Genomic DNA, 13235 nt, shown 5'->3' with positions numbered 1-13235 from the left:
ATTTCCTGACTTCTTGACGGCCATTGTGAGTCCCCAGTGAAGCTGAGGTGAGTGGACCCCACGAGTGATGAGGAACAGCAATACCCGGGTACCGTGCACTATTGTCAATTGCAACCCCTTCACGATGTTCTACGAACTTGTGCTTTGGACCACGTGTGGCCCAAGCCTCCAGCAAGATTTTCTCCAACAATCAGAGGCCTACCTCGTCCCAAGTGACCGTGGACTCCTGGTGAGTGAATCCTCCTGAGGCGTTTTCACAATCCCTTGCTGGTTGGCTTGTGGGTCCCCTGAAGACTTTTCTACAGAACCAAAGGGTTCCCCTGATTGCACCATGCCTGCCCTGACTTACCCTCACTGGGTGAGTCCCTCAGACCTTGCTGGTCTGCACCGCTGACTTTCTTCACTTTTCACAAGACTTGCTGTTGCCAAGGCTTGTTGGCTCCAATCCAGTTGCCGACACCTCAGTAAGCTTCAGACATTGTGGGACACTCTGAATCCAGCTCCTGGTTGTCATCGACACCTCCTGAACCTCGTGGCTGAAGAGTCAAGACACCCATGATCACCTGAAATCACCCGACTACTGTGGGCATCCAGCTTCCTGGGCCCGGGTCACTGGCAAGTGACTTTGAACACTGTCTCCTCTGCTTTCAGGTCTTCTTTCTTCAGATTCCAGCCTTGGATTCCACCGGACACTTCTCCTGTCTTCACAAGCAGCAAGTCCTCTTTGGCTCCCATTGAAAACGACGCCGCGACCCGACACCAAAAGACACCTATGCACTCGGCTTCCCTGGGTGAGGTAACTCGAGTACTCTGGTGCTCCTGTGTGTGTTGGCTCTAGAACTACTTACCCTGTAAGTGACTTGCTTGTAGACTCTCCCGAAGTATCCTAAAACTTTAAAATTCCAACCGCGACTTGCTCCATTGAAGTCTATTGGGATCCGCGGCTGTGTTCTCACACTGCAGGCGTCTCCCGTGGGTCCTTTACTTACCTGCCTTGGGTGGATTAGTGAGGCCCCAGCACTTCTGAAGACCTTAGGCCTTCTCCCTTCTCAAGTCATTCTTCTTATACCTCTTTTTTAGTATATGGTTTGGTACGCCCCTAGGGCCCCATATAAGTGCTTAATTTGTTGTGAAATGTTGATTTGTGCATATGTCCTTGACTTCTAATCTCATAAAGAGATTAGTAGAGTGTGTCTAGTAATAAATACATATATATTTTATATATATACCTGTGTGGTGTCCTTTCATTTAGTGATTCAAGAGACTATTAGGTAAAACAAGCTGCTTTACATTCCTCTGAGACTTAGCCTGAAGTCTGCTCTCCACAGCTACCACTAGGATAGCTTTCTTTAAAAGGTTGTCTTAAACCTATCTACCATAAGAGTCGAATTGTACTGGTGCAGGTGCAGGTGGCCACTTTAACTAGTGACCAGCATATACCAGGCCAACTTATCACAATCGGCAAAAGAGTCTGGAGGAAAGAAACGTTGCCGGCGACCTGAAGCGCCTGCCGGCTGTAGTGGAGACTGCGTGGACCCCCGAGGAGCAGAGCGGGTGCCGTTGGCGGCGGCAGGAGAGTGAGACAGATGGTAAGACGCCACCACAGCGTACCGTGGCCATTGTGCTCCGGTCTTGTGGAAGGGTGCGATCTGCTTGCAATGCCCGTCTGGTGAGAGTGCTGCATTGCGATGAACATACCTCACTGTGCACAAAAACTGCGGGGGCAGGGATTAACAAAGACCTTAATAGGTGAGCTGGCATAATAGATCAAATATTCCCACATGGACAGTTTTTTCATCCCAGGTGTAATGTGGCGTGCGTGGTGAATGGCTGTTGGAGACGATCTGTTCTTGCGATTGTGTGCTGGGCCTAATAGCCGTCGTGGATAAAGGAAAAAAGCGGGCCCTACACATCTCCACAAAGGGGCCCACCAGCAACCAGGCCATAACTGAAGTCCTTGAAGTTGGGCGATCCGCAAAGAGCTGTTGGGCCATTTTTTAAATATAAGACAGGCGGTGGATACCCCTCGTGCCTGAGAGCGTTTTGACCCCGAGCTATTAAATTTGTAACACCAGCGGCTGTGCGGAGGTGGTCTTCATCGCTGAGTGGTCCTCTTCTACTGGTGGCTGGTCAAGAGGTGTTTGGGATCTGTGCTTGCGTCAATTGGATAACTAACTGAAGCATACCAGTAATGAATCAGGACACAGGTATGCTGTTTCTTATTAAGTTTATTCCACCAAGAATCCCATCCATCAACCAGCAGGTCTTCACATCAACTGCTCAGGTTTACTTACAAAGGCTTCAATGGAATTCCATGAAATAACTCTGACTCATACAAGATTCTGTACATAACATATTAAAGTTCCATGACTAGTACAACACATGTAAAGGAGTATACCACACACCTCCCCTCTTTATCTAAACACAACAGCACAAGAATATATCATTCATAGTCAGAAAGATAAGATGTTTTTTTTCACAACCTAGATGAGCTACGAATTTCACATTTACCACCATCATGAGGTGTAGCTCCATTTAGGCTCACATTTGAGTTGTGACTAATCTTTCCTTTGACAACAACAACTCTATTTAGGTTCCAAACGCGATGGTCTTCTGTCTTCACCGCATTTTTGAACACTTTGATCACTTTGATTGGTTTCATAAATTTTTAAACCGAATTTCCCATCAAACCTGGACGTTTAATCATTACAATATCGCTCACAACTACTTTAGTCGTTCTTACAGCTTTCTTCACATCAAAGTAACTTTTCCTTATCTTAGCCCTCCCCTCCTCTCTCTTCTGAATTAAAAAAATATCACATTGTTTTTCCTTTCCCTTACTTACTTCATACTTATTCACCCATGTAGGTTCCCCATCTATGTTTGGAACTCTACTCCGTAACAGTAAGAAAGGTGTCTTCCCAGTTGTAGAATGAGGAGACAACCTATAATCCTCTACCTTCTTCATTACTTCCGACTTCCAATATAAAGATAGAGACTTTACTAAAGCAATAGTTTCTTTGATAACTCTATTAAATCTCTCTACCATTCCGTTGGTCTCGGGATGATAGAGAGAACACACTTTATGAGTAATTCCTTTTGAAGAGAGAAAATTCCTCATTTCTTCAGAGACAAGTTGAACCCCATTGTCAGTTAATAAGGATTCAGGAACCCCTTACCTTGAAAACAGACTCTTCAAACAATTAATGACATGCTTAGAATCAATAGTATGTAAAAAGAAAATCTCAGGCCAACGTGAAAACATGTCAATCACAACCAATATAAAAGTTTTTGTACCGTTACTATGTATAGGACCCACAATGTCTAAAGCTATATCTTGCCAAGGGTTGGAGGAACGCCTTCTCAAAACCATCGGTTGAACACGTGTAAACTTCGATTTGTCACTTAATGAACATGGAATACAATCACGTAACACTTGTTCAATTTCCCTTTCCATACCTGGCCACCAATATGTCATACGCAATCTCTCTTTACATTTTGTCAACCCAGCATGAGAAGAATGCACTAAATCAATAAGCTCCTTCCTTAGAGTGCTTGGAGGAATTAACCTCGTCCCACGAAACAATAATCCACTGTCAGCAGATAATTCATTGCGCAATGGCCAAAGATTTTTACTTGAATCTGATCCCTCTTTGTTATTGATCCACCCTTTCTTAATGAGATTCAAGACCTCATTCAAAATGACATCTTGAGCCATTTCATCACACCATTTTTTCTCAGAAATTATAACATAGTCAATCGCACAAACCCATTCTTCAATTTCTTCTAAGTCAATCTCATCAGATTCAGTTTTTGGTGTAAGACATGAAAACACATCTGCTACCTTGTTGTCTATACCCGGAATATATCTTATTACAAAATTATATTCCTGTAGTCCAATCACCCATTTGGTTATCCTACTAGAGATCGAATCAAGACCTTTCTTGCTAAATATTTCAGTCAAAGGTTTTTGATCCGTTCGTACTTCAAAGTCATTACCCCAAAGAATTTTTTTTTTAAATGTAATAGCCCAGAATACAGCAAGAGATTCTCTCTTCACCACTGAATATCTGGTTCCAGGATCTTTGAGAGTCCGTGATAAAAACATTATTGTTTGCATACCTTTAGAACATCTTTGTTGCAAGACTAAACCCAACCCTTTTTCACTCTCATCAGTGATGAGTATAAATTTTGAATTAGGGTTGAAGCTACTCAGAGAAGGTGTACTTTTTAGTTTCTCTTTGATATCAATAAGCTCTCTTTCACAGGAGTCAGACCATACAAAATCGACTCCTTTCTTCAATAAGTACCTCATGTTTACAGCACAATCTGCAAAGTTTTTCACAAACTTTGCGTAATACTCAACTACACCTAAAAACTTCATGAGCTTGCTCTTACACGAAGGAGAACTCATTTCTTGTATGGTATTGGTTAAATCCGATTTGGGTTTGATACCCTCACTAGTAATGTTATGACCTAAATAATTTATTGACTTTGTTCTGAACTTGCACTTTTCTGCTTTAACAGTAATATTATGGTAAGACAATTTCTCCAAAGCTGATCTCAAGCGAGCATCCGCATATATCAAAATATCATCTTGATACACGTAAACACCAGAGAGACCATGAAGGACACTTTCCATAACTCTTTGGAAGACTGAGGACGCTGATACCAACCCAAAAGGTGTCTGTTTAAATCTATACGTACCAAAAGGTGTTATGAAGGAAGTGAAGTCTCTACAAGACTTTTCCAATTCTATTTGGTGATATGCTGAAGTAAGATCTATTGTACTGAAAATTTTCGCACCACCTAACAACGTTAATAATTCATTTATGTTAGGCAACGGATATTTATCCACCACAACACACTTATTTAATTGCCTCAAATCGATGCAAAGCCTCAAGTCCCCATTAGGTTTTCGAGCTGCTACAACTGGGGCCAACCATTCTGTTCCCTCAACATCCTCTATAATGCCCCAATCTTTAGGCTTTTCTATTTCTTTTCTCATATCATTCCTCACTGAAATGGGAACATTCCTAACTTTGCAACAAACAGGAATGGCATCATTCTTCAGTACAATCTTATGTTAATACCCCTTGAGGCAACCTAACTCTTCCCTGAAAACATTGGGATATTCTTTCATAAGCTCAGAAATTAAACCATTGTCACCATCCTTCACTAAAACAGAATTAAAGTCATTTTGCAGTTGAATGGGAGGATCAGCATTAGGATCCAGATAAACTGTAAAGGAGGATCGCCTGGAGGAGTAAGAAAGAAGGGTGCAGCAGTAACATTCTGCATTTTCCCACTTTTTTTTTTTTTTAATTTAACAAAACAAGTACTGTAAGACCAGTGTTCTCCTTAAAATTTGAGATCACTACACCATGTGATGAAGAAATGTAATGTTATTTCAGAAGAGATAAATCTGTTCCAAAACAATAGACATAACTAAGTCATGTGAATATTTGGAATCACCAGACGAGTAAATGATCATCCTGACATACTAAGTACTGACGTATTAAGTTCTGTGTGCATCGGACGATCCTGGAGCTGTGCGCGTGATTGTTATGACTGCTGAGCGCATCAGCGCAGAACCAGCAAGCAAAGCGAATTTTGACAGAAATGTCAAGCTGTGCGCATCAGCGACGAGATTGGAGCTGTGCGCATTAACATAGTAACTGCTGAGCGCATCAACGGAAAAGCGACAAGAAAGGAGTATTAATATACAAGGTCAAGCTGTGGGCATCAGCGTAGTTCATATCATACACATCCCCAAACCAAGATGGCTGCTTCGCTACGCTGCGTGTTGATGTAGGACGTAAGACACAGCGCTCCACGATGACGTAGAACACAGGACACAGCTTGAAAAGATGCACTGGCCGGCGAGGAAAACAAACGAGCTCCTGCGCTCAAGATTCAAAAAGAAAGAGCGCCAACAACAGGTAACGAGGATGTTTACTTTCAAGTAGTTAACGATTCACAACAGGTAACGAGAATGTCTACCTTCAAATGGTTAACGATCAAGTTTTACAATCAATGTCTTATACCACCGTCTTGGCACCGACTGTGATTCCAAGGCTCAATGTCACTTTAGTACAATGTCACAAACACAAGCGCTTGTCAAAATGTTATTGCCATCCAGATGCTCCTGTTTGTCACAGACACAAGCAATTTAATGAATTCTATGCAATTTGAAAAAACGCTTCCTACTGGTTATTACAACAAGTACTTTAAAAAAAGCGTTTCCTGCTGGTTTTCACATCAAGGACTTTAAAACAAGCGCTTCTTGCTGGTTATCACAACAAGGGCTTTCTTTAAACAAATCCCTTAAGTGTCTCAATAATTTTCATAAAACAAGGATGAGCCCGCATCGACAACGTAAACTAAAAAGTACCAATTCTGCGGCGAAGCTCCCAATCCTTCCTAACGCAGTATTAAACATTTCAAGAGAGGAAATTTCTTTAAATTCTTATTTCTTTAAACTCCATTATATATATAATCCATACTCCTCAATATATTATGAGTAAGAAAATCAAAAAGGAGTTATTCTTGAGTGAAGAGTTTCTTTTTAAAAAAAAATTAAGATATCTCTCACCAATCTTCTGTGTTGAGATTCTTAGTGTTCATCCTGCCGACTACGCCAGTGAAGCATACCAGGAATGAATCAGGACAGAGGTATGCTGTTTCTTCTTAAGTTTATTCCACCAAGAATCCCATCCATCAACCAGCAGGTCTTCACATCAACTGCTCAGGTTTACTTACAAAAGCTTCAATGGAATTCCATGACATAACTCTCTGACTCATACAAGATTCTGTACATGACATATTAAAGTTCCATGACTAGTACAACACATACAATGGAGTATACCACACTAACATTGATCCGGCCCGCGGTGTGTGAATGACATCCTATGTCGTATGGGCTTTCGACCAGGTGACCAGTAATGAGGACAAATAGTACATACTGAGAGCAAACAGTAGGCGGAAGTTAAACATGGGCAAGCCGGACAGGAACCAGCCCAAGCTCAATTTCGTTCGGTCAAAAAAGACAACAGAAACCAACTCAGACGATCAGCAAGCATGGACACAGGCGTCAGCACCTGCCAGCAATATCGCAAGCGGCGATGTGCAAGCCATGTTTTCATCCATCTAAGCTGCCCTCACGAATATCGATGGGAAGATCAACTCCCTCACATACAGGATAGACCATATGTCCGAACGTATGGACCGCCATACTGAAAGAATGGATATGGCCGAACGCCGAATATCTGAAACTGAAGATGCTCATAACCAACTGGACACCAAACAGACCAAGATAGATAAACAACTGGCAGTGCTAACCGCGAAAGCAGAAGATTTAGAGGCGAGATCCCGAAGAAGTAACATACGCTTGATGGGCATAGCAGAAACAACAAACACAGGTCCCATGGAGCGCTATGTAGAACAGCTGCTTATCACTCTAATGGGCAGGGACAACTTCTCTGATGTCTTCATAGTGGAAAGAGCACACAGGACCTTAGCCCCACCACCACCGACGGGCGCTCGACCGAGGCCCATCATCGCCAAGCTGCTGAATTATAGAGACCGAGATGCGGCCCTCAGAAAGGCTCGCGAGCTGGGAGCTCTGAAACATGAGGGAATGGAGATCTCGTTGTATCCAGAGTTCACGCCAACAGTCCAAGAGGCGAGAAAAAAATTTGATCTGGCAAAAAGGAAGCTACGGGACCTAAATATCAAATATGCAATGTTGTACCCTGCCAGACTCAAAGTCTTAGAAGATTGAAAATCCAAAATCTTCAATGAACCAAAAGATATTCTGGAGTATCTTCAGCAGAAAGGTTCGCAGAGCGCACGACGAAGATGTCCAAGAGAGCGGCAAGAGGACAAGCAGCTACGTCAGACGTGGAGCGATATGCATGCTCCCTTGAATGAACCTGGTGCTGTCCTCGTGACTGGAGCCTTTGAAACATCCTGAAATTCTCAGATAAATGTTGGACAAAGGTGGTACTTAGATGTTGTTCTAACATAGAGCCGGTCCACACGATCTACACATACGCAATAGACTGATATTGTGGGTATCAGTGCATTGTCAACAGAGGCAGGAGTCATTGGAGGTAATGCACTTCAGTGTAAAGGGCCATGAGTTGAGATTGAGTAGATCAAAGTTGGCTGCATATGCACCTGTATTGGTACCGAACATGATAGTGATACTGTTTAATAGACTCCGGCAGATGTCATAACTACCGCATGTGATGCTTCATATTATTGTCAACAATTTAATCGGTTGCTCCGACGTGCATTAGAAATTGCATAATGGCATCCCCCTTGTAATTATTGTAGGGGTATCTGAGCTGGGCAGCTCCCACCCTCTAGCGCGTACCACACCGCTAAGTTAGTTTCTCTTTTTTTCTCTTGGGAGGGAGGGTGGTTGCGGGTAAGGGGTTGAAACATGTTTTTTGGGATTGTCTCCACTGACAAGGGCATAGTGGAGTGGGAGGGGGGGAGGGGGGAGTTAAACAGAAAATCCCGTCCAGCGGCAGCGATGCAGTCACATGTGTGTATGGCAATATAGGTTTTTACAAACACCAGCAATTGGTAGATGGCACGAAGAAGACACATGGCTAACACTCCAAAGCATTATAGAACATTAACGTTAATGACCTGGAATGTTCGCGGACTTCATAATCCACAGAAAATACGTAAAGTCCTTGCTTACCTAGACAGACATAAGGTAGATATCGCCTGCCTACAGGAAACACATTTGACAGATATAATGGAGCATACGATAGGTGCTATATGGGTTACGTACAAACTGGCATCCTCCTATTCCTCCTACGCCAGAGGATTAATGCTGATGGTCAAGAGGAATATCCCATTCACACTCCTCAAATCTATCAAAGACGACCAGGGCTGGTATGTTCTAGTGCAGGGAAACTTTGGGGGCACTACTCACACAATTGTCACTGTATATGGCCCCAATACTGATGACCCGAACTTTTATACACGGATTTGGACACAACTACGTGAGCTACAACCCGCAGCCATTATATGGGGTAGGGATTTTAACACATGCTTAGATCCTGCGCTAGATAGATCGACTAGTAACGATAGCTACGGTAAACAATCAGTTAAGGCTCTCAAAGAGGGAATGGAGGAATGGGACATGGTCGATATATGGAGACTGCAACACCCAGGCCGCAAGGAGGGAACTTGTCTGTCACAAACACACCATACATGGTCCATAATTGATTACTGGCTCTTAACACAGGAAGTGTGCATGTGGACCACTGCAGTCGAACATTTGCCCGAAACATTGTCAGATCATGTCCCGATACGCCTTACATTAACTATCCCCACACACTCCAAGACAATTTACATGGAGACTGCAACAAAATGCTCTTCAGGACCAGGTATTCCGTAGTGACTTGCGTCAGGCGATTGTGGACTACTGTGATCATAACTCTGGCTCGGTTAGCAGCGCAAAAGTACTATGGGAGGGATTTAAGGTCACTATTAGGGGGCACTGCATTAGCAAGCATGCGGGCATACTACATGATAGCCAACATCAACTAAGGATGACGGAAACAGACATTAAAAGACTTGAAGAGGAGTACACTACAACTTAAAATAATTCCATGCTGACCGAAATCAGATGACTAATAGATAAATATCACGAGTTTGAGGACAATGAGATAAAATCCACAGTCAGATGTTGTGGGGAGGGTGGGAGACCTGGCCGCGCGTTATCATTTTAAAATTAAACCTGCGCATACCAAAACGTACATAATGCAGCTCAACACTGAACACCATCAGACATTATCTGACACTCCTGCTATATTAGACTGCTTTACTAAATATTACGCCAGCTTATATACCACTCAGTCGACGACATCCACATCTGAAAAAAATGAGTACCTGGATGATATAGCACGGGCATGGTTATTTGATGCCCACCGTGAATACTTCTGCCATCATATTACGGAGGGCGAACTTAGACAGGCAATTAATTCCCTCCCAAACAATAAAGCTCCAGGCCTTGATGGACTCCCAGGAGAGTTCTATAAAGAATTTCGAGATCTGCTGATTCCCCATTTAACAGAAATGTATGAAGAAGCTTATGAGGAAGGCACGCTCCCAGTATCCCTATGGGAAGCACTTTTGATAGCACTATCTAAACTGAATAAGGACTTAACTAGATGCGACTCTTATAGGCCGTTGTCCTTAATTAATATATATGCTAAAATATTAGCCAAAATTATAGCAACACGTGTGAGGTCTGAGGACATACTGCACAACTGCCACAAGCGTAGTGCCCTTGTACTGGGGGCAGGTGCCAGAGCGTGTTGGTTGCAGCTGCCATGATTTGTCTGGGGCGTGTGTGCACTAGCGTGTCCCGTATATTAGCACTTCTCTTAAATGAAAACAGTGGGAGCGGAAGTTGAACACTACCAACATTTAAAATACGCCAATGTTTTCGTATGGATTTTTGAATTGAATTCGACTGAGTGCTGAAGGTATTAACGCACGTCAGTTTGTCTAGTGCTGGTTTAGGTACACTAGGTTCGAGAAGCGCCTCTCGGTTATTGTTCGAGGCTCGTTTGTAGGATTGGTGGACCAAGCGAGAGGGATAGTTTCTGGCTTTAAGATTCTTGGACAGGGAATCGGCATGTTTCCTGAAGTTCTCAGTGTTGGAACAATTGCGTCTCAACCGTAAAAACTGCCCGAAGGGTAAACCTTCTCGGGTAGATTTAGGATGGAAACTGTCATATCTCAGAATGGAGTTTCTGGCCATGGGTTTGATGTAAAGTTCACTTGCCAGACCATTATTGCAAGGGAAGATCCGAAGATCAAGAAAGGGGAGACTGATTTTACTACTCTCCATTGTGAATTTCAAAAAGACATTTTTAGAATTGAGCCAACTGTGGAATGCATCTAGAGTATGAAGGTCACCACGCCAGACGACAAAAATGTCGTCAATGTAACGCTTCCACTCCATGATGCAATTCCGATAGGGATTGTCAGTGTTTAGTACCACCCCCTGTTCAAAAAGATGGACGTAGAGGTTGGCCAGACTGGGGGCAAAAACGCTCCCCATTGACGTACCTGAGATTTGTAAGAAGAACTGTTCTTCGAATTTGAAAAAATTCTCGGTCATAGCCAACCTCGCACAGTTCATGATGAAAGGGACAGGTGAACTGGGGTCTATCAACTGAGCATCGAGGAGGCCTCTGATTGCTGTAAGGGTCTCGGTCTGGGGTATACAAGTATACAAGGACTCTACGTCAAAACTGACAAGAAAGTCTGTCTCAAGATCAAAACTGATGTCAGGAAGCAATTGTAGTATGGCCTTTGTGTCCTGAAGGTAAGTAGGCATACGTTGGACCAGGGGCCTCAAATAGACATCTACAAAAGTAGAAAGAGGTTCCAGCAGTGACCCAAGACCTGATATAATCGGCCTGCCGGGGGGGGGGGGGCATTGTGTCTTATGAATTTTTGGTAACACATAAAAATAAGGTGCTACTGGATGCATGGTTACCAAAAATTGTGCTTCATGCGGCGAGATCCAACATTCGAATTTAGCCTCATCGACTAACTCAATGATCTCTTTTTTAAGTCTGGAGGTGGGGTCTCCACCAAGCCATTTGTAGAAACGTTCGTCCCTCAACTGTCGCAGGCATTCTGCCCTGTAGTCGGTTGTATCCAAGACCACAATAGCTCCGCCCTTGTCTGCGGGCTTGATGGTAATACCACTGTTCTTAGTGAGGGTAGTTAAAGCTTGTTTTTCAAGTTTGGGGAGATTACAATAGTTACCCTTCGACGGGATCTGGAGTTTTGAGATATCATTCAAAACGGCAGTTTCAAAGGCAAGAACATGCGCGGGCAGCGCATGTATTGGAGGATTAAAGGTAGATTTTGGCCGTAGTCCAGTATCTTCGGGTTCTGCGTTGTCGAAGACATTGGCTTGAAAAAAGAAATGGAGTCTTATTTTGCGAAAAAAGCTAGCTAATTCGCATTGTGTTGTAAACGGATCTCCAGTGTTGGTCGGCACAAAGCCTAGACCTCTATTCAAGACCCTGTTCTCCATGTCTGACAAAGTATATGAACTTAGGTTGATCACTAGGTGTTGCTGGGACCCGCCACTTGAGGACCCTTGGTGGCGCTGCGAAGGTGCCTCGGTGACGTGGGGGGGGGCTCCAGTGTACCTGTGTCTGTGTTTGTGGTCCTCTTCTTCTTCCACTGGAGCGACCGCGGCCCTGTCCTAAAAAAGACTGGATGGGAAAGAAATGGGGAGGAGGGTTAAAGGGCATCATCTGAGGATTAAAGGGAAGATTAGGGTATTGCCAAGGTGCTGGATGCCACCATTGGGTTTGTTGGTTACCTCGCCAATTACGCCTCTGGCCGTGCCCTCTCCCTCTATTCCGTGGCTGACCCTGTTCCATCGAGTCAGAATCGCTAGACCAATCTTCTGAACCCGAGGTGGAATAGTTTGACCCATATCTCCTGCCTTTCTTGTTGAAAGCAGGCGGTGTGTAGTTTTCTTGTGTGTAAGGGTACACCTTCTCTAAGGAGAATTTGGCCAAATCTTTCTTAAACTTCTCGATTTTTGTAGCCAAGATGCCGTCTTTAAATTCCTTATTAGATTTGTTGGTCTCATCTAGATTTTTCTTAAAGACAGTGTTGGACAGAGTGGTCTTAATCTGTCCCTCTAACAGTTGGATCTCAATCAGAATCGCGTCGGCAATGCGCTTAGCGGTACTGATAATAAGAATTAACCAGTCGCGAGTACATCGCCACGCAATGAGAGACCAATCTTTGAGGAAAACTTTGTCTTCGAGGAAGAGACGTGGGGAATTGGTAACAATTAAGCCTGTGGGTGCACAGTTACCCCGGAGATACTCGGTCATGATGGCCCCATGGATACCCGTCCGGGTATGTGATTTTTTCAAGATGAGGAGTTTGGACCACTCATCACCGGTACTTCCTGCTGTAATGATGGTAGTGTCAATAATGCTCGGAGTCGTGGTTAAGATTAATCTGGCCATATCATCGTCAAATGCTAAGCCAGCAAAATCAGCCATTATGGCGGAAAAGACACACAACACTATAATGTCCAAACGAAAATACAAAAGAGCGCTACTCAACCACAACGGATGTTACCGTGTGTCAAAAGGAAATTTAAAGACCTGCACGGAGTAAATCCCCTAATACCTAAATCTGAAAACAACAAGAAATCC

The sequence above is a fragment of the Triturus cristatus genome, chromosome 3_1, assembly GCF_964204655.1.
Source record: "Triturus cristatus chromosome 3_1, aTriCri1.1, whole genome shotgun sequence".
Taxonomy (NCBI): Eukaryota; Metazoa; Chordata; class Amphibia; order Caudata; family Salamandridae; genus Triturus; species Triturus cristatus.
This window is presented reverse-complemented; position numbering follows the sequence as displayed.